The sequence below is a fragment of the Bidens hawaiensis genome, unplaced genomic scaffold (assembly GCF_021521415.1).
Source record: "Bidens hawaiensis isolate Kalapana, Puna unplaced genomic scaffold, B.hawaiensis_p1.1 tig00023407_1, whole genome shotgun sequence".
Lineage (NCBI taxonomy): Eukaryota > Viridiplantae > Streptophyta > Magnoliopsida > Asterales > Asteraceae > Bidens > Bidens hawaiensis.
Window position 1 is genome coordinate 190251 of NW_027493672.1, and position 26416 is coordinate 216666.

The 26416-nt window shown below is 32.5% G+C and overlaps 1 pseudogene across 1 annotated transcript; it reads right to left on the minus strand.

Annotated features, from left to right (window-relative positions):
* Window positions 1-5393: 5393 nt before the first annotated feature.
* LOC143567471 (UDP-glucose:glycoprotein glucosyltransferase-like) lies at window positions 5394-25934 on the minus strand (annotated as a pseudogene). The gene is made up of 36 exons (XR_013141421.1): window positions 25563-25934; window positions 24001-24438; window positions 22968-23121; window positions 22710-22881; window positions 22538-22611; window positions 21926-22022; window positions 21717-21829; window positions 21487-21602; window positions 20300-20357; window positions 20063-20215; window positions 19874-19972; window positions 19650-19802; window positions 18829-18897; window positions 18653-18735; window positions 18405-18567; window positions 17541-17675; window positions 17343-17445; window positions 17168-17262; window positions 16023-16135; window positions 15748-15949; window positions 14191-14259; window positions 13958-14103; window positions 12938-13187; window positions 12086-12142; window positions 11870-12000; window positions 11703-11791; window positions 10915-11249; window positions 10749-10844; window positions 10598-10662; window positions 10084-10185; window positions 9843-10002; window positions 9628-9768; window positions 9127-9170; window positions 8907-9021; window positions 7958-8110; window positions 5394-5691 (listed from the first exon to the last, which is right to left on the minus strand). The product of XR_013141421.1 is annotated as a UDP-glucose:glycoprotein glucosyltransferase-like (transcript).
* Window positions 25935-26416: the final 482 nt, after the last annotated feature.

Consider the following 26416-nt stretch of genomic DNA (forward strand, 5'->3'; position numbering starts at 1 on the left):
TGATTCGTCATTCCAATTCGTTATCTGAACATGCCCTGATTCGTTACCTTATTCGTAACGAATTGGCGAGTAACGAATCACCTGATTCGTTATCTAGTTCGTTAGCTGATTCGTGATTCTGGTTCGTTGTCAAGTTCATTATCTTAGTATAACGAATGGATAGATTCTTTATCCATTTACACGAATGAGTCCCATTCGTTATGTACGCGTAACGAATTGATCATCTATAACGAACTACCAACAGTTCTTATCTAGATCTTTGACTATAGGGTTAAAGTCAAAATCATCAAGAACATACGCAGCCAACTTTCATCAAATCTGCAATTAAACACTCGTTTCGCGATGACATAACACGATTTAGGTATCAATGGATTCGTCTACCCAGCGCCTACAATCCCTAACCATTCAATCCTTCAAATACTACGTTTTATAGGGTATGATTTATGTATATACATACGGGTCTTTCATACGAACAATTAACCTATCAAACTGTAATCAATTTCAGTAAGTTTAGCTTCGTTGGATTCGTTTTTACCATACTAAAACAAATCTATGATTTCTAGACTAGATCCGAACTTAAACGAACAAGTTCGCGATATAAACGTACCTTAAACGAGTAGGTTTATGAACACGGTCTAGTCTTGATGTTGTTTTGGTTCGTCACAACGATCTAGCACCAACGGGTTCGGATTTCCACCTTTGGATCTTGGCTCGGGTTAAAGGATAATGTTTGTGTGGGTTTTTCAAGGTGTAGGCTATGGTGTAGAGATGGATAATAATGGAAAGAATTAGGGTCTAAGGGATATTTATACTCCTTTAAGCCCATGGACCTAAGGCCCATCTTTCCTTTTTGGTCCATACTTAACTCCATCTAGTTAGCCTACTTGAACCATCTTTATTATTTTATTACATCTCTACTAACTCAAGTAAACTTTTCCTTCATAAATAAATAATACTTTACTATCATTTTTCTAGAAATTTCGAGAAGTTGCATTGTTTCTCAACTTAATATTGCTTTAAAACTTAGAAGTGATAAGGTGGTAAGTAGAGGTAGTAAAGAAATTTATAGGAAAAAAAAAGTTAAGAAAGCTTTTTTTAACAACTAAATGTTACATTTTACAGGGATTATGTAAGGCCCCGTTACCGGTACCCTACATTGGACGTTGGATTTACTCATAAACATAGTTCTAAATATCATGGTTAAATAAAACTTTCGCGGAATTTAAAAACTTCACCCATAATATATTACATAACTTTCAGATCTTGTCTTTAACAACCATTCATAGTCATTAAAATAAAACATGGTCTTTAAAATATCATAACATGTCCTTAAGATGCCAGTATCTTCAATTCCATGCCATGTGTCCTTCTCAAGCGAGCTGCCTCATCCTACTCACCTGTGTGCATACTAAAAGTCAGCTATGATGAGTGAGTTCTAGTTAATCAAATAACTTACTCTACGTACACATATGTGTGCCCGAAGGTACGCATAACATACTTAACTTGTTCATCATTCTTCCATATACATTCATAACTAACCTTACATTATAAAGATCATTTCGTCCTACATACCTCGGATATTATTAGGGTCCGATGCCCTACATCCTCGGATATTATTAGGGTTCGGTCTCTCATCTTCCTCGGTTATTATTAGGGTCCGATACCCTCCATCCTCAGATATTATTAGGATCCGGACTCCCTTTCTTCCCTACTATCATGTCATACCTTTCTATACATAAATTATAAGTTTCATACGTGCATACATCATTCATTCATCATATACAACAATCATTTCATCAAACCATCACCTGGCAGTACATGCAATATCCGAAGATCATTCGCGCACCAACAAGAATTCATTCATACATAAATCATATAAGGCATACAACTACCACTTAAGGTAAGTGTATTAACTAATCACATCAAGTATGCACACAGCCCCGAAAACATAACAAGGAGTGAGGCAAGAAACTCACTTGAGCTCGGTTGCGTTCACCGTTACGGGTTATCCCTTTCTTTAGTTTTGCACTGCTAGTTGTATAACAATTACGCGTATTAATTACTACCACTATCCATATCGTATTTCCAGTTTAATTGCAACACTTCGACGAACGGGGGTCCAAGGGCAGCGCCCCTTGAAGCAGGATTCCAGGGGCGGCAGCCCCTAGCAGGGTCCAAGGGGCAAAGCCCCTGCCTGGGGTCGAGCTGACATTCTTTCAAACTTTAGTTCGTCATCTAGTTCGTTAACGAAGGAGGCTCCTTCGTTATTTCTTAACGAATGGACCCTTATAACGAACTGGCCCTTATAACGAACCGATCTTTATAACGAATGGACTCTATAATGAATTAGGTTCATTCGTCCCTTACTCAACGATTGGCCTTAACGAATTGGGGTTAGTTCGTCATTCTTTCCTTAACGAATTAACTTAACGAATGAAGCTAGTTCGTTATTCTTCATTAGCGAATTGACATAACGAATTGTTGTCAATTCGTTACTTCTCCGCTAGTGAATTTGGGTTAGGTCAGAGAATGTCAGAAACATTCTCTGAAATTCTCTTACCTCGTACACCTTTTATGGCGCCGTCATCGCCGGAAAAATGGGCGGTGGCTGGAAAAACATATTTTGGCACCGTTTTCACTGTTTTTCATCACGTTCGATCCAGATCTGAGCTAGGGTGAACCCTAAGCTCATCTTTTGACCGGTTTATACCCGACTCCATCCGGATCTCGTGACTTTAACGGTTGAGGGTTTCGGTTCGTTGTTTCGCGACTAGATCTAGCGGGTTTTGATCTGTACAATATCATACTATCATTACCTCGGGTCGGGATCGGTTCTTCTTCTTGGTTGCGGTTAGAGAAAGAGAGAAATATGAGAGAGAGCTTAAGTGTGTGTTTTTTATGGTGTACGGAATTAGTGGAAATGAATGGATTAATGCATAAGTTTGGTTTATATACTATGGGTCATGGGCTTAAGCCCATGGTCTTTTCTTCCTTCCATTTTAATCCAAGTCCATAATCCATATCTATTTAACCCAACACTTGCCCGACTCATAATAACTCATATTTTTATTTTATTAACCGAAATGAGAAAACGGGATGTTACATATTAAACCATCAACCTCTTTTATTATAAACTACATTATTACCCCCCCCCCCCCCCACCCACACCCACCAAAATATGAATGGCTTCTTAAAAAGTTATAAGCTGTTAATAATCTTTAAGTAATTGAACCCTTTTTAATAAATTTCACTCTATTTTACAACTTATAAGAGCATTCTCATCCTATCTCTTAAAATTATGTGAGAGGAGTTTGCAAATTATAATGTGAGGCTTTGAGTGGTTGTGAGTGTAAATTATATGGTAGAAAGAGAAAATGTAATGATTTTTTTTGTAAATTTGGAAAAACAAAGTTTGTCTCTATTTATTTTTTGATTTTTGTTGAATTGGTTGTAAGTAGATGAGAGAGAAAACAGTAATGATAAATGTATAAAAAATATTATTCATTTGAACATAAGAGAGAAATGTAATATTTTTTTAGTGTAATTATAGAGATAGAGATGCGAGATTGGTTGATAAAGTTCTTAGTGTTTTATGCTGATCTAATAGACTGAGTAAAACATAAATCGGAATGATGCGTCATGGAAATAGCTTAACACCACAACATACATTTAGATTTAATCTTTATCTTTGATATATGATATAACAAAATAAATATGATATATTATCAATTACATAAATCGAAAGAACGTATAAATATACGTTAATATAAGCTAATTGTTTTATATAAAAATAATATTCTTCAATATAATTATTAATGATTAGTTTTCACTCTTTTAAAAAGTTGGCATCGAATCTTCATGGTACAATGTAGGGGTGTTCAAAATTTGATTCAAATTAATTCAAAATTCAGCTTGATTCGAATTCGATTTCAAAATATCCGGATTCGTATTCGAGTATAGTAATCGAATACGAATTCATGATTTTTTATTTGATTCGATTCGAAATTCGAATTCAAATTATATAATATATTAATATATATATATATATATATATATATATATATATATATATATATATATATATATATATATAATTTATTAACTTGGGTCGAATCCTTAAATAATAAATGTCAAAACATAATAATAAATCCCAATAACCTATACTGATATTTCTTAATTTTGCCAATACTTAATTTTAAACTTATTTTTATGTGCTATTGTAGCTACTTTAAACTTATATTTATGTGTTTTACATTGATGATTATGGTTTTTGAAGTTTTTGACATATGTGAACTTGAATCAATTCAAAGTTATTCGAATTCGAGTTTCAAATACGAATATAATTGAATTTTGAATATGGGATGTAATACGAATACGAATCGAATAATCCAACTTTTAAACGAATACGAATCGATTACGAATACCAGCAAAAAAAATATTATTTAAAATATTCGATTCGATTAACTTGAAAATTCGTTATTCGATTCGATAAACACCCTAATACAATGTTCGCATGAAGCATGGTGCATTTAATAATAATAATAATTTGTTAGATTATATAAGGCATATGCTTGATGAGGTTCCTATTGTGTTGATTATGTGTCTATGAATTTAAAGACATCTTTTTTAAGAGGTGTTTTATAAATACATTAAAAAAACATATAATTTTGGGTTATGTGATTTACATAAATTTATTTCAATTTTTAGAGGGTTTGTATTTGTTTTAAATCATAAGTTTACTCAACCACTCATGCTCACACTCATGCTCACTCCAATGGACTTCTAGCTCCATCTCAATAAAGTTTTTTTTTCTCATAAGAGTTACCAAAAGTAATTGATATAAGATTTTTAATTGGAAATTAGTGTAAAGTACTGATTTTAATTGTTTATGTATATATCTAATTGTAGGTTGAGTCCTTCATTCTTATTAACTACACTTGACAGTCTTTAATCTAGTGTTATCATGGTCTTTGATAATGCTTTGTCTTTCCGAATATTAAGAGACCGATCCCATAGATTGAAAAAAAAAAAGGAGTTAAAAAAAATAGGAATGTTTGATGAAGTTTAGATTATTTGTAAAACAAGCATGCACTAGATTGGACAGGCATACTGTTAAAGTTTACAAGACTTGCCATCCCAAATTTTTCATTGAAGGTTAAAAGCATTTCATGTCAACTACTTAATAATTTTAGTTATTAAAGAGCCTTTGTCCTAGCATTAGCAAAAAAGTGTGTACATTATTAGCAGAGTCTGAAAATGTGTAAGTTGCTTTCTTAAAAAAATTACAATATTATGCATATCAATGTACTACAGTACAAGCAATCAGTGCAACCATAATAAAACTGTCTTCTATAATAAACCATGACATACATTCAATTCTACAAATGTGAATTTAATCCGATGCCAAATGTCACCAAAATTTAGTTGGTTTCGAAGTGTGATATGATCTTTTCCTCTAATTTGAAACAAAAATCTACTCTTAATATGTCTAAAGTTTCAACTTTTTAAAATCCAACCGAGTACTCACAACTCGGCTTTTGTTTCTAGGTCTTCCTCCTCAGCTACTTGTGGTTCGACCGGAGGACTAACCACCTTCTCTACTGGGCTCACATCTTCACCTAATATTTTTGAAGTAAAATGCCTTGCTTCCAAATCAAGGTCTGGCCACTCTGCTACAATCCTTCTGGCACCCTGAGTTCAACAAAACATAGTACAAGTATTTATGCATGTAGTACAACCCAATATGAGGATTGATGAGTAAATTGAAAGTGATACTATATTAAGTTACATAACATATGGGGAAGGTTATCATACAAATGAAATTAACATGCTACACGTGAGAATCAAGTAGAGTAATTATATATACAAGTAGGGTAATTATGTAATTACATCATAGAGTAATAACATAATTACTATAATTACTCTACTTGATTCTCACGTTTTGCACGTTAATTTCATTTGTATCTGATCCAAACCTCATAACATATTATATGATCATGTAATGATTAAATAATCAACTTTTTCAATAGGGGCAATTCAAATTCTTTAAAATATGAAGAAAATTGGTCTTTATTAATCCAAACTATTGACCATTGGCAAATATTAATCCCAATGATCTATGGTAATCCCAAATTTCAATTTTGTTACCAATAACAATCTCAGTCTGGCAGATCATTAGCTCCGTTAGAAAAGTTCTGTAAACTTTTATGAACTGACCGCAATACATTTGCATTATATTACCCAATATATTTGTATTATATTAATAAATTCATCATCATCATCATCGTACTCAGTATATCCCACCAATAGCAAAGCTATAGTAGGGTCTGAGGAGGGTAAGATGTAGACAGCCTTACCTCTACCCCATAGGGATAGAGAGGCTGCTTCCGGTGAGACCCTCGGCTCGATAGTAGTTTTGCATCAAGCCTTGGACATAAGACACATAACACTCAACCATCGGGACACCGACCGATTGGTGCATGTACCCTTGTCTTTCGGCTATCAACGCCACCACATGATGCCTGATTAGTTATCATTTATTATATTAAAAAATGATAACTAATAAAATTTACCCAATATATTTGTTTATATTAATACATATACACAACACCATCTAACAAACACAATGAACATGCCAATTACGATCACCTTCGTTTCCGGCTGGAAATCCGGTGAGACCAACATCAACCACCACCACCGCCAATACTTCTAATCCGGTGCTTTGTTTACAATTTTCCAGATGGTGGTTCTGGTGACGACCGTGGTGGTGTTGTATTACTAAATTTCTAGGGTTTGTACTCCGTGTACAACCCCAAATAGAGAGGATGAGCAGGAGGGTTATGCACATTTGTGGGTGGCCGGAAATACGGGCGGTGGTGGTCTCGCCAGAAACGGAGAAGGTGATCGGAATGGCCTGGTTCATGGACTGTGCATGTGGTGATGCCTTTGTGTATATATAAATACTAGACGAGAGCCCGCGCGATGCTGCGAGTGTTTGAATACAGGCTCTGGTAATCACAAAACAATTATGTGTGCTCATGGTTCGGTTTAAAATTTTAAAATCGTTTAAACCGACCATCTGTTAGGTTTCACGGTTCGTTTTTTCTTTAACTTTCTCCGGGGGGGGGGGGGGTGTTGGTATAAACTAAAATAAAAAATAATATATAGTGAAAGATGAGGGGCCAAACTTGCAAGTATTATTTAATTTAATAAAAGTCTATTAAAGTTGAGGGTGAAAATTGTAAATATTTTTAAAAATATAATAATTCACGTGAGATTTCATGTTTGAAAGACTATTTTGTCCTTCATCAAGTTGCTTTGTATGTGGTACCATGTGTTATATATATTGTAAATCCCTTAAAATCAAGGTGCCTTAATTTGCCCTTCTCTCATACATTATATATAGTATAGATAATATAAATATATATAAATAATAATTTTTTTATTCATAGTTATTGTTACGGGGGGTATTTTGGTCCTTTCATGCAATTTTACAATACATAACTAACTGAGTTAATGATATGTTAAACTGAGGTTATTATGGGTAACAAAATTAATAGTTGGGATTGCCACGTGTCACATTGTTAGTTGGGATTACAAATGGCAATAGTTTGGATTAATAATTCCAATTTTCCAAAATAGATAGATAAAAAAAATTAATTACAATGATGGTCCGTTTAGCCATATTGCGACTTTGGCCCTGAAGTTTCCAAAAATACAACTGTTTAGACAAAATGTTGCAGTTTGGTCCTAAGTTTCAAAAATTACAACTTTAGACCAATAATCACCGATTGTGACTTTTGTTAGGTGCCACCATAGGGCACTTTTTGTCTACTCAAAAAATGATGATTGTGAAAATATGTGACATTTTATCCAAACATTAAAGCGCCTTATTGTGACTTCACGTCATCATAATCAGTTTGAAAACGTATTTCCAAATGTGAAAAGTATAACTGACCTGAAGTTTGGGTTCTTTTGTCATTGGATTGTTGCAAAGATCGATGGTTTTAGCTCGGGCTTTTGTGGAGTTGCCACACCAAGATTCACACCATAGCCATTCTTGTGGCAGTGAGAAGATTGGTACCGTGTGTTGGGCGTAGTTTGGCAGGTCCTGAAAATTGATGAGGATTTAACAAAAAAAAAGTATTTCTAAAAACGGAAACAGAATGGAATCAGTCTTGCGAAAAACTCGAACCGATCCGTGCTTAAACAGCCTTGATCCCGAGATCAAGCATAAAAAATGATCGTTAATAAACGAGCACGAGCTTGCAAATAAGTTTAACTTAACATAATAATATAACATACAACTATTACAAATTAGGATAAAAATAACTAACCAATATATATTATATTATATATAAAAATTTAAAACTATATATATATATGATAAAAATATTTATATATGCATATTAATGAAGCATTTAATAAATAAAAAACAAGCCGACAATGTTGAGCTTTAAATTTAAGACTTCAAACGAGCCGAACTAGGGCTTTGTAAGCTCGTTTACGCCTCTACTTGTAAGCCCAATTGAGGATCTTGAAATTTCATTTTCTTGTTAGTATATACTAATACTTTTATAGACGTAGCAAAATGAGCGGGTCAGTATATACTAATACTTTTATAGACGTAGAAAAATGATCGGGTCATGTGGGTTGGATAACGAGTCATGTTGGGTTGACCCGAAACACTTAACTATTACTCTTTTACAAAACATTAATTTAATATATGATTACAAAGACTGCATAATTTCAATAACAATTGTAGTTATAATCGCGGTACTTTAAAAAAAGATTTTTAATGAACTTTTGGGATTCGACCCGTTTCCTTTTTACCTAATTATTTTCTGTTTACCAGTCTGAACCGATGGAATTGAAAAACAGAGAAACATAGGTGAATTTGCTCTTGCCTGATCAAGGTTAGAAAGACTATTGGGATCTTTGCTAAGTGTTTCATAGAACACCCTCAAATTATCTCCAGCAGCGGTTTCCCGAAACTTGATTAAATCAACCACATACAACGCACTGCAGATCATAAAACACATTAATTAACACATTCAAGTTTTTTCATTAAACTTAAGTTATAGTCAAAATAGAGTGAATTATACAAAACACAAATTATGATCATACCTAATATGATAAGGTCTTCCTCTTAAATGCTCCTTCCAAAAACCCTAAAATACAATTCAAAAATGTATTCAGGTAATTTCGAATATAGACAAACTTGGAAAATATCACATTTATACACATGCAAACTATATATGCCTGACTTATCATAAAAAATTAATGACTATTTTACCCTTATCTTTCTAAAACTTAAAATTTTAATATATGCCCATCTTTAACTTCAATTTTTAATTTACCCAATTTTAATTAAAAAAAATTCATGCCCATTCAGTTGCTCAATTATCTATTGTTAAGAGAACAAAAGAGTAGAGACGATGGTTTGGTTCGCTTGCTTATCAAGTAAAATCCATTAAAGTTAGGTAAATATGATAGTTTTAGTTTTGGTTAGGCATATATGGAATTTTTAAGTTTGTAAGGTCTTAGGGCGTATATGAAATTAATCCGTATTCAAACAATGCCAAAACCCGTCCATAATATTATCTCGTGATATATTTAAAAAATTACTTGTTTCCAAAAACCGAAAACCGTCCATATCGCGATTGTGTCACAAAATGGGGTATAAGCAAGTGGTCTTCCTTTCAAATTCATGTCATAAAGTTCTCCCATATCAGCCCTAACAATCTGATCCGCGTCAACAAATATAACCTATAAAAACACAAAAATACACATAGTTAGCCTATACCTGCGGTTATTACTGTTTTTTTGTTATCAATATATACCTTTTCAAGAGATAGAGGAGAAAATGACATCAAGAAATAGAATTTTATATGCCCAAATAATTCTTTGTTTTTCTTTTGTTTATGCAACCAACTCGGCCATTTATATGTAACCAATTCATACTCAAAAACCGTATTCTTGCGCCATATGTGGAATCACATCCTGCACAAAACATGACAACGAGATATAAGTTTTATAAAAGGTTTTAAGAAATTAATAGATGAAAATTTTGAAGAATCAAACCTTAAACTGCGGTGAAAGGTAATTCTTTATAAACAGAATTTCACGGGCCGTTGTGTGTTTTTCAGGACACTTAGAATCATGATTTTCAAAAACCGCTCATACCTGCATAAAGCACACAATAATTGACTTCAGAAAAACTAAAGATGAAAATTTCAACCTGTTAACTTTTTTTTTTTGAAAGACCAATAAGGTGTTGTTTATAAAGAGAAGGGTAAAACGGTAAAAATTTTGTATAGTCTAAAATTGCTCAAACGAAATAAAAGACATCAAAAGAATATTTTAATGCATTCAACCTTTTAAACTACTTTATGAAATATACAGATTAACGTTGCAATAATCTAGTTATTACATAGTATTTAAGAGTTAATTATCTCAACTACTATTAAACCTTTTTTTAAAATAAAACATGTTCCAACCGGCTTTAACTTGCACTTCCAGTCACAAGTTTAAAACGGAAAACGAAAGAATAATCCAAATTCAAAAGGAGCCAAGATTTGGGGGATGAATAACTCACAAGTGTCCAGAAGCAATCGAAAATATATTTATCGTTTTACCCTTTCGCCCATTGGTAACATTATCCTACACAAAATATATCATACATCAATATGTAAACAAAAAGGTAAGATTTGGAGGCGAAGTTAAGAATAAAACTACAAATTACTCACCGATTTAGTGCTCAAACTGTTCTTCGTGTGCCCATTACCACCAATAAGCGAAGACGCCCATTTCAAAATATTTGAATTCCAACTCTCTTGATCACCCTTCAAAAACCAACCAATTTTAATTCATGATAAAGGGTTTAATATAAAAATATATATTGAACAAACCTACGTGTTTCCTAGAAGAATCTTCATCATCGGAAGGAATCAAAAGTTTTTCATGTTCTTTTCCCTTTTTCTTAACGACTCCAAGATGAACTGGTTTGCCACGTAAGTAATCAATGGTTATGCGTTTTGTTGAGTGCATTTCGGGCCCGTCTTGCAAAACGTAGAGATCAGAGCTTCGACCCGGTGCTAATTGTAGGTACCAGACACCGGGTGACACTTTCATTTGCCAATACCCCAAATTAGCCATCACGAGTGTATCAACCAAATGGGGGTTCCTTTTAGTTCCTAATATCATTTGAAGGCCTCGTGGGGGTTCATGATCCTTCTCCGAACAATGGCCTGGTTCAAAATGCATACCGGTCAAGTTGATCCACAAATAATGCATCATATATATTTTAATAAAACTATTTATTAAAAGTTTGGATTTGGGTAATGTCGGTCAAAAAAGACTAAAAACCAAAAAAAACTTAACCAAATTGTGAATTAGGTTTTTGGTTCAGCTCCTAAACATATCCAAACTGTGATATCAGTTTTCAGTTCGGTTATCGGTTCCTCTAATCGTGCTTATTCGGATAACCAAACCTAACTCAACATAGTAAACCAAATAATATAATCAGTTTAATCAGATAATCGAACCGAATATATCGGTCTAATCAGTTGAATTATGTTCGTTTTCAGTTTAAAAAAATAAAAAACGGATAGTCTGATACCCAAACCGATGAACCAGCCAACAACAATATATATATATATATATATATATATATAAATATTTGTTAAAAATAACAAGATTACCAGTAAGAACGAGAGCTTCAAGTTCAAAAACTGCCTGTAGTGTCCTTGTGTCACCAAGATTCTCAAGTAATATATTGTCAAGATCATGGCTGAAATACCCATAAGCATAAGTCAAAAAACAGTTCACATGTGAAACTACAAGATCATAAATAACAGTGAAATCTTACACTGCGATAACAGGTTCAACAAGCCAAGATTCCGGAACATCAAGATTCATTGTTAGTGTTTTAGATAGTGGCATATTTGCAAAAAATGCTTTTGGGCCATGAACAGTTAAATCAGTGCTACTAAAATCATCCTGAAAATATACAAAAATATAAACTTTCATATCGACTATATGAATGTTAATTTAAACAAAAAAAAATCTGTTGAATGGACTTTACCATTGTTGGAGTAACAAATCTGTAGTAATTCTTCAGTGGAAGATCAACAAGGGAACTCTGTCAAGACATTGAACACATTTACTTATTTGAAGGATACAACATCAAGCAAATATTTTAAGCTATTTGCAAAGTCAATACAAACAAAGAGATTTCTGTATTCATTTTTTGTATAACCAGGATTATCCAAACACATACAGCTAATTATCTGATATGTGAAGGGTATTTTAGACAATTGGCACATAGTCGATTCATTTTTTTAAATGAATTGCAAAGTCAACGCAATGTTGTAGAAACGAAGAGATTATATATTAGGGGTTTGGATCCACTACAAAATGAAATTAACGTGCTAATTGTGAGAATCAACTAGAGTAATTATGTAATTACATCATAGAGTAATTACATAATTACTCTACTTTTATATATAAATTAACATTAATTTCATTTGTATGTTAACTTTCCCCTATATATTAGTGTCTTAATTCTTAAATAACTAGAATTTTCCAAACACTAAAACAATTGATTATCTAATACTTACGGGTATTTTAGAGATTATAACACATAAAAAAATCATTTATGCCAATTAAGTCAACGAAATGTTGTGCAAACTGAGGGATATTTGTGTTAGCCTCTAAATAACCCGAATTTTCCAAACACTAATAATTGATTATATGATATTTGAAGGGCATTTCTTTAAGCTATTTGCAAAGTCAACTCAAAGTTTTTTATAAAAGAGATTTTCTGTATCCGTTTCTTAGAACTAATTTTTTTCAAACACTAAAACAGTTGATTATCTGATATTTGAAGGGTACTTTAGAAATTTTTTATGACTCATAAATGGGATAAAAAACTAACCATCGGATTAAACACGAGCCGCATGCTTGGCTGGCTGCATTTTGACAGTATACGAAGAAGTGAAGATAACTTTTGACCCGAAGAGCTCAAGGGGTCAATAACAGCATCTATATGAATTGTGGAATTTTCACTACCAATAACAACCGCACTGTGTTCTGCACTCAACATCTCAAAACGAGCACTTTCTGAGCTTCGATCCAGTGAAGAAAGTGAAGATGTTACAGACATTATTATATCACTCATGAATTTACTGCAAAAATTAAAAATAAAACAAAAGGTTCAACTTTATATGCTAGTGGTGATAATTCCAATCAAAGTAAAAATAGTTGAATAAAAAGAACTCTAATGTTATTCTGTGATATATGATAGTGATGATAATTCCAACCAAATTACTAGTTATGATTTGACTTGGGTAATAGCTTATCCATAACAAGTCAAATGGGTCAAACAGGTTGAAAGTTGCCCCGCCCCAACTGTAATCTAATGTTTAAACGCCCTAAATTGATTACTTTTTTATAAAATATTGTACATCAGTTGGTTTTGGGCTCAAACCAAATAAAAAATCAAAAACTTGGTTTTAGGGTTTTTGTCAGTTTTCCCAATGGGTTCGGTTGGGTATCGGTTTTTTGGTTTTACCATTTGGGCTTGAAATAATTGGGCTGAATAAAATGGCCCAAAATAATGAACTTGGGCCTAATTAGTATTTTCTGTTGACTAATGTTTAATTGATTATTACACATTTGGACCTAAAATTATTGAGCTAGACCTAGACCTTTTATTAATTTCTTATAGATTACTTAAAACCAATTTTTTCGATTCCACCTGGTTCAATTCAGTTTTTTCGATGTTTATTTATAGCAAAAATCGAAACCAACCCGAAAATCAGTTTAAAAAAAAAGTAAAACCAAACCGTCAGTTTCTTTATTAGGTGTGGTAATTTCAGTTCAGTTATTTTGGTTTTGTGCACGCCTCTAATGTATATATGTATATAGAAACAGAAAGTGTGTGTTAGCAAAGAACCTCATAAGTGTGCCGGGATCCACATTCTCCCACGTGACCTCTTCAATGATATCAGCAACATGCTTTATTCTTTTCTTAAATTCCACAGATTCAAGAAGATGTAAATCTTGGCTTAAAAATGTTACAGAATCAGGAACTTGAACCACCTATTAAAGGGCAAACAAGTCAATTATAATTAGTGGGATCCACATTCTGTTAATAATAGAACTAAAGATTGTAGAGATGGAACATACCTTTCCATTGGTAATAACTGCATTAACGCCTTTTTCAACCCCGACGTGTCCACGTAAAAATTGGCCCACCTGCACGTTATGTTCACACATGTTAATAGCAAATTAATAATATGACCGCTTTACCCTAAATTTTTTTAAAAAATTTAAAATTTTATTTTACCCATCTTTGACTCGTATTTTTACTGTTTTGTTTTCCTTTTTAATTTTTTCCTAAAAATTCTAGGGTTTTTATACTGCTTTTACAATTGCACATTATACTGACAAATGGTAATAGCAATATAGCATATTAATAATATAACTATTTTTCCCTTTTAATTTTCTCAAAACTATAAAAATTTTATTTTAAATATTTTTCACATCTTTTTAGTGTTGTGTTTTTGTTATCTACTTTTTGTTTTACTTATACATTTTTAATACTCCTTTTCCAATTGCACGTTATATTGACAAAAGTAAATAGCAAATTAATAATATGATTATTTTACCCTCATATTCCTTATAACTTTTCATTTTACTCATTTTTAACTCATCTTTTTACTGTTTTTTTTATTTTAACTTTTTACATTTATTATACTGCTTTTCCAATTGACTCGATTTTTTTACAGCTACTTTCATAATGGTTTTACTGCTTTTCCAATTGACTCAACTGAATAGTATTTTAAAGATCCTAACTTTTCCATATTTCTAGTGATTTCTAAAAACCTAACTGTATGTCACATTTATGAAAAATATAAGGGAAAATTCCAAAAATAAGCGTTTATGAAAACACATTTCAAGTTTTAGGTACCATTTGCAAGAAATTTCTGAAATAGGTATTATAAACTAGTCGTGACGAGTATATTATGATAACACGTGAGTAGTTTGTAAAACCAATTAAACTTTCCGTGTGCCCTTAAACTAACAGTAACGAGCAGGTTCACTAATCATTTACTCGCACTACTAAATAAGTTTCATGCCTCGTAATCAACGCCCACGAGTAATTCATAAGTCCTTTAGTCGCGACGACTAGTTTACCCGGTTTACATTCCCAACACGAGTAGTTTATTGGTAGTTAACTCGTCGCGACTAGTTTAACCTTACAAGTTACAATCTACTCGTCGCGACTAAAGAATTTATAAATTAGTCATGAGCATTGACTACGAGGCATGAAAATTATTTAGTCGTGATGAGTAGATGATTAGTGAATGTGCTCGTTGTTTAGGGACACGTGGCAAGTTTTAACTGGTTCTACAAACTACTCGTCACGACTAGTTTATAATACCTATTTCTGGAATTTCTTGCAAATGGCACCTAAAACTTGAAATTTGTTTTCATAAACACTTATTTTCGGACTTTTCTCAAAATATAAAGCATAAAGATGAACTTTTAAAGTGACAGATTATGTAATATTGAACTTTTAAATCAGTGAAAACTGATGTGAAGTAATCGAGTCAGCCAGAAAAGAGGTGAGAATGTTACATAACCATCCTATTTATGCCACTTAAAGAAAAAAAAATTAAACCGCAGGCGCATACAACAAATGATTAAACTTCATGAAACAAATTATAAAGTTTCTTGTACCTTCTTCATATGAGATGTAAATTTTTCAACAGAAAATTCCGAAAGTGCAGACATAAATCCTTTAGATTGCATTCCATTAGCATCAGCAAGTTCAGAAATCTTATCCAGAAGAGCTTGACTGCTTTGAGTAGACCCGAGCATGTACTCGTTTGCATAAAATGAGCATAGTAGGTCCAGAAAGTTTAATACTTTTTTCTTGTGACTGACAATACATCAATAATCAGATATATTCAATAAAAAATGTAAGAAAGAAAGAAATAATAAAAAACCCTTACCTATATGAAGAAGCAGTGATTTCAAAAGCTTTCATGAAGATGAAACTATGTGAATCAGAAGCAAAATCCAAATTAAATAAAAGACCCACTCGAGCGTTTGCAGAGCCTGCCATCTGTGAAGAGTCGTGTCTTTAACAGGCAATAAAGATTATTGAAACACTGCCTTTATTGGTATCTTTCAATGCTAATTATTCTATTGTTTATTTCTTGTTACTTAGTTATGATGCAATTTTCAGGGTATCTAAGTCATTTGACTAATAATTACGGTTCGAAAAACCATGTCTAGTCAAATGTAGTTACAGAATATAAGGAATATTATGTGAATGTCAGGATCAATAATCACATATACACAATAATAGTTGTTAAACCAGGGTTGTTCAAAAAGCTCGCAGCTAGCTCGAAGAATCTCGCTCACCGAGCTGAGCTCAGTTTGTAAACGAGCCGAGCTGGCTCGGTTGGTATATGAGCCTGCTGAGCTGGCCAGGTCTGTAAACAGGCCAAGCTGGCTTAGTCTTTAAATGAGCCTAGCCCGAGCCAAGGTTAGCTCAACTCGGCTCGTTTAAATTAAAGCCCAACTTTTTATATAAATTACACACAAACATAACTTAAGACTGACATTTTTATCAAAAGACATAAATAAACATTGAATTCTCATTTGGCTCGTTCAAATCAAAACTATAACCCAAATTTTTGTATATATAAATTACAAATTCTGTAGTTTATTAACTTCGCATTATGTGTATGTCACAAATACTACTTTTAGTTTTTATATGTATCATTTGAGTGGAACTTTACTAGGTATGTTTGTTAGTTTGTTTGTTACTTTTTATATACACCATATCAGAAAATATATATATTTGTTAGTTAGTCAGCTTGACGAGCCACGAGCTGGCTAGAGCATTTTATATACACCAACTTTTCAGCTCGTGAAGCTAAAGAGCCCGAGCCCACCCTGACTCTACTCAACTCGTTTACAGCCCTAACAGTGCCAACAGTGATTATGTGATTCAGCATTTTGCCTATATTAATAGTCATCGGCTAGAAGTATAGTTAAACCTCGTGACCAAAAATGTTACGTGCATCAAAGGCTAAAACTTATATGAACAGAACCAAAATATATAAGAATAGTGGTCAATAAAATTTACCAGATAACGTATTCCCTCATGGAGTAGCTTAACCCCTTTTCTTGATGTGACATCAACGGCAAGTAGATGAGTCACTGGCTTCAAATCATCAATAGCTGGAACACAATAAATAAGAATCCAAACAACTAACAGTTTATAAAATATATCAAATTTGTAAATCAACTTAAAATCTTACTTCCAGCAGAGTGTAAATATTCAACATTATTTAGTAAGGATTCATCACCAACAATTGATGAGGTCAGTGAAACAAATTTAGACTTCGCCTTGTCTCCAACAATCTGTATTGTGTATATGACATGGATTTAATAAACTCCGATAAATGAATCAAAAACGGAATTATATAAATTCAACTTGGTAAAGATGAAACATGAACCTGTGGGTTATAACGCTGAATACCGCTTTCAGATAAAAACTTGTCGAGAATGTCAGTACGAGAATTTATCTGACCGTAATAAACTTGTTCCTGGATTCTTGGAAGCTCATCGTTCATAGCATTCATTAAAGCCTCCTAAAGTAACAAAACCATATAAAATTAATGTATTACAATAAACTATGATGTGTGTTATAATATTATAATGACGTTTCATGCTTGGATATCAACACTTCGATGGTTCTTTTTGTACAGTACATGTCAAAATGAGTACTTTTTATCTAGTCTTTTGAAAATATTTACAGATAATAAAAGCTGTAATATGATTACAAAAAAAGAAAAAAAATGACACTTCAGGTAAAATTTCACTTAGTTGACATGTTTGATCAAATTTGGCATGTTTACTTTAGTTAATTAATCTTCATTTAACTCGTTTGAGATAAAACGAAACCCAAGCCGACCCATTCAAAAGTAAACGGGTGAAACATTATTTGTAGCAATATTAGTAATGGGTAGTTTATTTACATTATTTGGCATCTCTCTGTTTCATTTACTTTTTTTTAATAATATTAACACTGGGTAGTTTATTTACATGTTTAGTTGTTTTCTTGAAGACTCTACATAAAGCCTAGATTGTACAATAACATGGATATGAATGAATATTATGGAAATTGATCTGATTATCTCTCTAAATTCTATCTGGATTCTCTCTAATTTCTTGGACCATTTGATTAACGATTCGGTCCGTATTAAAGTTCAAATTAAAAATAAAAACATATATAACCACCCACTACCGCATGTGTTTAATAAAAAGTAACATAAAAAGAGCATTTTATCATAGTGTTAAACATAGTTTTTTTGTTGTACCTCGTCATAATTGTGGACAAGACCGTTCATCAAGAGGGAACATTCAAGCTTTGCTAATCCGAGCTTGAAAACAAATAAGGAACTCTCTTGAGAAGATTTGAGAAATGATTGATCCTTTTCAAGCTTTAATAATGTATCTTGAGGTGGCGTTTTTGCCTTTTGCCTGCAAAACATATACAAATTATTTTTTTGGTACAAAGAATAATTATAAAACAGTTATTAAACTAAAGAGAACCGTCACAACTTACAATACTGTTTCTACAAATGCTCCCTCCACGTGGTGCAGCGCAGGTGCATCTTCTTCTCCTGAGTCCATCCGCAATTTGTTTACCTAAAAAGTGTAATCAATATCAATATATTAAAAAGGTCATGTTTTATTTTACAGTTTGGTGAAAAAGATAATGTGTGTGTAACAAACGCATACATTGCTTAGGAATTCAAAAGCTTTCAGCATCCCGTGAGTTTCTTTGATATGAAAGAATAGGCGAATAGTCTGCATTTCATTAGAAACCATGGTATTGATTAGCGAATCAAATATTACATAACGGAATCATGAAGCACAAAAAAACTTTATAAAATGGTTACTTTTTGTGTTTTGTGTGAACATATTAGGGCTGTTCAAAAAGCTCGCTCACTCGACTAGTGGCTTGCTCTTTGGTTCGTTTAAATTAAAGCACAAAATTAGACACACACGCATATTTATTTGTAACTTAAAGCCGTATGAGATTTTTAATGAGAAAAATAACTGTAACTTCTCTTAATAATGTATAAAGTATATAGCCCAAAAATTTTAATATATATATATTACAACCAAAATTATAATATATACAGATTATGAATTCTGTATTTTAAAAATTCTGCATTGTATGTTACAAATATTACTTTTAGTTTTTATATATACCAATATGTGTATAGTAAAACTTTTTAAAGAACTTTAAACATAAACGAGCCAGCTTGATGAGCCACGAGCTGGCTCGAGCTTTTGACGAGCCGAGCTTGACTTCAACATTTCAACTCGGTAAGATAAATGAGCCGAGCCCACCCAGGCTCAGGTTGGCTCGATTACGGCCATAATATATACCATATTTTTATACACATTATTATTGAAAACTTGAAAAGAATCTGTGGTTCCATTTAATTCATGAAAATATGTTTAATGATTCTTGACTAAACTTATTATCTTTAATAATTTTTCTAAAGCATGAACAAAATAAATATTAAAAAACAAAGAAAATAAGTCGTCACCAAGCTTGAGAGATCTTCGTTAATTTCACTTTCAGTTGGAGGAAACTCTCTACCATTTGCCTCAAGTGTCTCAATCATTTTTGTAGAATACAATATCACTCCAAACCTTACGGGAAGACTATTCTCAAACATAGTGACAAGATTGTCAACAGTCTGCAAAACAAAACCGACCGGTTTAAAGTATACATGTCAAAATAACCACCACTAAATATAAAGAGCAGTACCTCAAGTCCACAAATAGAAGCAGGATCCAACACATAAACCGCATGAAACAGGTTCTTGCGAATGTAGCGCAATTGTCCCGGGAAAACGGGCATTAAAAGCTATAAAATTAAAGAAACTCATTTTTGAACTTGTGTGAGAATTAAAATTTATAAGTAAAAAACTTTCGAAATATATATAAAGTGTCATACCTCATTCAGGTTACTCCGCCATTGCTTGTACCTAGAATCCGTCTCTAAGTTATTAATATACTGAACGTGGTCAGACCGGAAGTCAACACGAAATGAATTGGATTCGGGAGGAGGTAAAGTTGACAGAAGCTTCCGAATTGTTCTTGAAGGAATCTGGAATGTACATCAAGTAAATGTGATTAAGTTAAAAAACTATTAATCATTTTATTGACCTGAGGAAGAATGAAGAATATTAACCTTTAGTTTTGTGTATTGATCGGCTAAAGATAATTCCTGATGGACCATGTCAATTAACCTTTACAGAAATAACACGAGATTATAAGCACAGAAGATTATTTGCTCCAAATTAGAAGTGGCAAGATGTGCGGATTGGTCAACGCTTTGTTCTGGTCAAAGCTGGTTTGGATTAACCCAAAACACTTAATGTCCAAACTATTATATTCTTTCAATAATAATCTATCTTTTACATAAATGGTTTATATTTATGCATTAAAATTACACTTTGGAGAGCTTTCAACCTAGGGTTGTAAACAAACCGAAACAGGTTGGGCTCAGGCTCAGCTCATTTACAAACCGGCCCGAGTAGATCTGGCTCGTTTATCTTAAAAAGATTAAATGTTGAGCTCGAGCCCAGCTCGTAAAAAACTCGAGCTGGCTTGTGGCTTGTCTAACCAACTTGTTTATCTTTTTTTAAAAATTAATTTTATATTTTCATATCGATGTATATAAACAAAAAACATTACTTTTAGCATACGCATAATGCATAACGATTATGCCTTGCATGCGGTGCGCGCATATAATGTACATATGTGTGAACCCTCGGGTGGGCAAAAGTGAAATTGCACTAATTTTGACGTTAGTTTACTAACCTCGTGAAAATAACGTTAAAAGTGGCGGAAGGTTAATCAGGCATCATGTGGTGGCGTTGATAGCCGAAAGACAAGGGTACATGCACCAATCAGCCGGTGTCCCGATGATTGAGTGTTATGTGCCTTGTCCAAGGCTTGATGCAAAACTACTATCGAGCCGGAGGTCTCACCGGAAGCAGCCTCTCTATCCCTATGGGGCAGAGGTAAGGTTGTCTACATCTTACCCTCCTCAGACCCTGCCATAGCTTTGCTATTGGTGGGATATACCGAGTACGATGATGATAATGCATAACGATTGTTAACTAATTTAATACTATAAAATGTATGGTTTAAATATATTAAAGTTTGTGTTATCATTTTTGGGTTAAAACCTATATATTAAAATCAGGCTTTCAACCCTTTGACTTGTCTCCTATTATGCTGCTACTTATTATTATTCTAACTATTTGACCCGTTCCAGGATAAAATATAACCCAAATCGACCCATTCATAATCAAATGGATTCAAATTTCCACCTCTAATTGGAATTAGTAATAGAATGGGAAGAAGCATTACAAGTAAAGGTCGATATCTTCGATATCAACTAAAGCACCATTGAGAGCCATTAATAATTTGCCAGGTGGGATCATTCGTTGATTTGCAAGTATTTCATCCTTGATTGAATCTTCAAGCTACATAAAATTATCAAAAAAAAAAAATTAATTTAATTCACAAAACAACATATCAGAGTAAAATTAGTAAACAAAATGGGTTAAAGAAAAATAATAACTTTTAAAAAAGCATACCTTCATACGAGATAAGTAAGACACGACACTAGGGAAATTTTGATTGATTTCTTGCATCGAGTGAAGAGGGTCCGATGCGTGAACAATCTTTTGTACAGTTTGATGCCCTAAATCTGTTGTTAACAGCACAAAGACAAAATAATAAATAAATAATGAAGACCAAAAATAGATGTAATATATTTTTTATTTAAAGAAAACTGTATAGTTACCCTTCAATTCCCACACGTTAAGTGTATCAGATACGGTTGACGACAATAGAGAATCCCTAAAAGCCATTATTTCAGAGGTCAATTCTGGTTTCCTTTCCTGCATTAATAAAGAAAACATAGTGATCAGCTCCAAAATCCATTCTTGAAATGAATGAAAAATGTAAAACATTTAATTGATCATGCTTACATTACATGTCAAATTTGTTTTTTTTTTTTTTTTACTTTTTGCAGTAGAAAATGTTCAGCAGTTTTAGCTTAAAGTTGATATTATCACCAATCAGCTATGAAAATTAAAAACGGAAACGTCAGTCAGTTTAGGTTCATTTTTAACTTATCAATAACGATTGTGTCAAATACGAATACACAAATTATATCATTTCAATGATAATAAAAGTATTTTGAGCAAAATTATTTAGGTGGATTAAAACAATAAAAATAAACTTTATAGGACTTTCAAGTTTCTACCAAATCATTTAATTTTTTTCGTTTTAGTTTCATTTTTTTACTCATTTAACCTGTAAAAGGGTTGAGATTGATAAGTAAAGATGGTCTAAAGGTCAAAGATAAATATTAAAGAACACGGAACATAAACAAAACTATAAAGGAAAATACCAAGATTTTAGAAAAAATGAACCCTCTAACTTCTTGGCTAAGATCTTCTGTGTGAGGATCTTCTAGAGTGACACCTGCATTTTCAGTTAATAGGGTCAAGCATGCAAATTTAAAAAATATGATAAAAACAAAAAAAAAATGCAAAACGAAGCAGGTGAAAATCAACACTAACCTTTCTTTATTTCACTGTCATCCATAGCCTTATATTCCATGTTCTTTAATGCAAGTTCAACACCATAACCGCCCAAATTCAATGGGTCACGTGTGCCAACCGCCCCACAGTAACCACTTTTTGATTCACAGCCTGAAGGCAACACGGGCCTTACAACATACTTAACTTTCCCCTGTGAATTGTGTTAACTTATCAAAATAATGCAACCAATTGCATAATAATTAAAAAGAAAAAGATAGTTTTGATTTTTTATTGGACCTCTTTGGCTGCTTCCACCAAGGTTTTATGGAATTTTTTAAAGCATTCAGTCCCAAGAGCTCCATATAATATCGCAAATGGACTCCCGATAGATGAGTCAAAGTAGACATGGTCAAACTCGAAAAGCTCAGGCTGCTGAAATATATCTCCATCTCTATGGAGTAGATGCCATTAACAAAAAATAAATAAGTAATAATAATAATTTTTATAGTGATATAATTAAGAAACAAGTACCCAGTAATATAGTGGTTATAATGATATAAATAAAAATTATAATATATTAGTAATTGATATAGTAATTTAATTATAATATTAAAAAATAAAAATAATATAGGTACCAACAGAAGTGGGTCAGTACTTATAACAATAATGTGGTTGACCAGACCCACACATACTTCTTTATCCATTTTCATAAGTAACTATTACAGCAGATTAATGGGCTAATTTCAATTTTAAAAACAATTTTTTTACAACAATAGTTTAAATATATGCATAAAACGTTTAGGACATTGTATGCATTATAGAGTAACTTTAACCGACTTTTAACATGTTTGAGCGATTCCTTTTTTCATTAAAGAAAACTCTATTCCCGTTTATTACTTAATACTTATGATTAATTATATACATTTGCAATTTTTTTCTAGATATTCTTAATTCAAAATGTATATATAACATATACCATTTAGTTCTTTTTATCAAATTATCAAAAAGTATATATATAATTATAATTATTATACATATATATGCATAATAAATCAAATAAAAACTATATAATATATAAACAAAGGCTCATTTAGCCTTGCGAGCCAGCTCGGGATCGTTTATTAAACAAGCATAAATTATGCCCGAGCTCGTTTAAGCTCGAATCGATTAGAGCTTTTAGCGAGCCGATCTCAAGTAGCTCACAAGAAGCTTGGCTCGTTAAGAAATATGCATCCCCGAACATAATGAAGCCAACATAGCAATTTAAAACCTTATAATGTTTACGCAATTTCTTAAACTCCCAACAAGGAATACAGTTAAACGAACTTACTTATGAGGATCACGAAGCCACAACCGTAGATCGGTGACATCAAAAAACAAGGTAGCACCCGTATCCACCCAACAACATTTCCCCCCGGGGCTTGTTGAGTTTACACCTACAAGCAAAGGATCAGCCTTTTTGGCTTCTTTGCCTTCATTTGATTCCCCGTCAATAATATTAATATTAATGTCATCAGATAACGGATACGAAGAAAGAGATACTTCTGCTAATTGTTGATAAAGCACTAATCTTGGTGACGAAGAACGAAGAGTAAGTGATAACTCAAACACAGATGCCAGCTGTCCCGTCACAAGCGATTTTCCATAAGTTAATATTTTCTGCAAGCAATCTTTAGCGGTGTAATGATCTGCGTTTTCACTTTCGTTGTTAAGCCACACCTCAATGAATTCCCAGAAATGATCTTTCCATTCTTTAGAGAGTAATTCTCTACAAAACATAATAATAAGAAATATTTAAGCGACACATATTTATATTTCAAAGACCGCCCCACCCCAAAATACGCGCACTAGCGGTCTTTCCACTTTTTTTTGACCATTTCTACAAATAGCCAAGGTGTTAATTATAATTACAGAAACAACATTATTATGATAATAATCTAAGTATTTGAAAATGACTAAAAGGTTGTATGCAATAAAATAGAGTTTGCTTGACTTAACCCATTTGACCCGATACCCTATTAGCTACTTTTTATATTTGGCCCATTTGAGATAGAACACAACATCGGTTGACCCATTTGGCATTTACAAGTAAATGGGTCAATAACGCTATATATAATAGAAAAGATATAGCTTCTAAGTACAAATTTATTGCATGTAATTTACCACGTGAATACTTGGTTTTAAATTGCGTGATGCACTATGATGCGTTTTGATCCAAAAAGCTGTTGCGTGATACGCTCGCATCGCATAAGGCGTTTTTTATTAGAAAGAGATTAAAAAAAACTATTTACAGATAATACTTTAGTTTGTTAACTTTTAAACACTAAAAGATAAGAGAACGAAATAAATTAATTCAACAAAAGCAATAGTACCACCAAGAAGTTTTATGTACAACCAAATTAGTCTTTAACTCTATGTGTATAAGTAGTCAATGCATAACTTACAAGTAATCGCATCGCATTGCTTCACCTGATCAGCGCATTATGCGCTTCTGATCCACGCATTTTAAAATCAAGTGTGTTTGGTAAAATTTAAGTTACCTCTGATAAAAAGTATTCAACTTTTGGAAAGATCAAGTATTCAACTTTGATCCTATATAGAACTCTGTTTTTTTTGTTAAAGTCCATATTATAAACCTACTTCTCAGTGCCAGTGCCAAAGTGTTCATTTTGTTCAGAGTGCAACTTAAGAAAAACTTATAATTGCTAGTAACTGGAGTTTTGTAAAAAAGTGACAAGAACTCAAATCAATTTATCTTACATTGATATTGATCATTTGCAAACTTTCAGCAAACAACAAAGTGAAATTACAAAAAAAAAATAAAAACAATCTTTTTTGAAGAAGATAATTAATTAAGGTAGGTACTAAACAACAATATAAACATAAACATACCCAGCTTCAAGAAGTAGTGATGTACCAGGCCATTTAGCCCTCAAAGCAACCTGCACATTCTTGGGTCTTCGGGTCTCCGAATACCCACAAACCATTACACAAATCAATATCAACATCACCATCCAAAACCCGGATCTCATTCGGGTCTCCATTGCTTCAAGCTCACCTAATCGGATCACAAATTAAATTCACAACCCACCAACAAAACCCATTCAAGATTTCAACTTTAATTCAATTCAATTAGGGGGGTTTTCAGTAGAGTGATTGTTATGTTAGGGTTCTTGGGTTTCAGTCAATATAATTTAATATAGGCCACGTCTAATATTTGACATGGCATTGGATCATTGGGTCATAAAGATTGTGAACTTATTATTTTATTAATTAACTTTTTATTTATTTATTTATTTATTTATTTATTTATGGTATGGTATTTTTAAAGTTCATAGTTTTTATAAGGATTACTTCATAAAATAGTAATCAACTTGTTCCAATCAGGTCATTAAATTTTCATTTTTGTTTTAATCCTAGATATTTTACCTAGATAGCAGGTAATCTAGGATTTTTTTTTAATTCTTCAATGTTTTTACTTTACAAAATAACTTTTAAAGGTTTCGAAAATTAGTAAAAAAACGAAATATAATTTTAAAATTCCAAAAATTTGCAAAAAAAAGTTCGGAAAATTGAGGTTCGGGTTAGAACGGGTCAAGGTCGGAACATGTCAAAATGGATTTCGGGTCAGTTTTTTTTTGAACCAACGAATCAGCTTGTTTTCAACACATTACAGCTCGTTTTAACAGCAAAAGCTCGTTTAAGTGTTTTTTCAGTTCGTTTCAGCACCTAACAGCTCGTTTAAG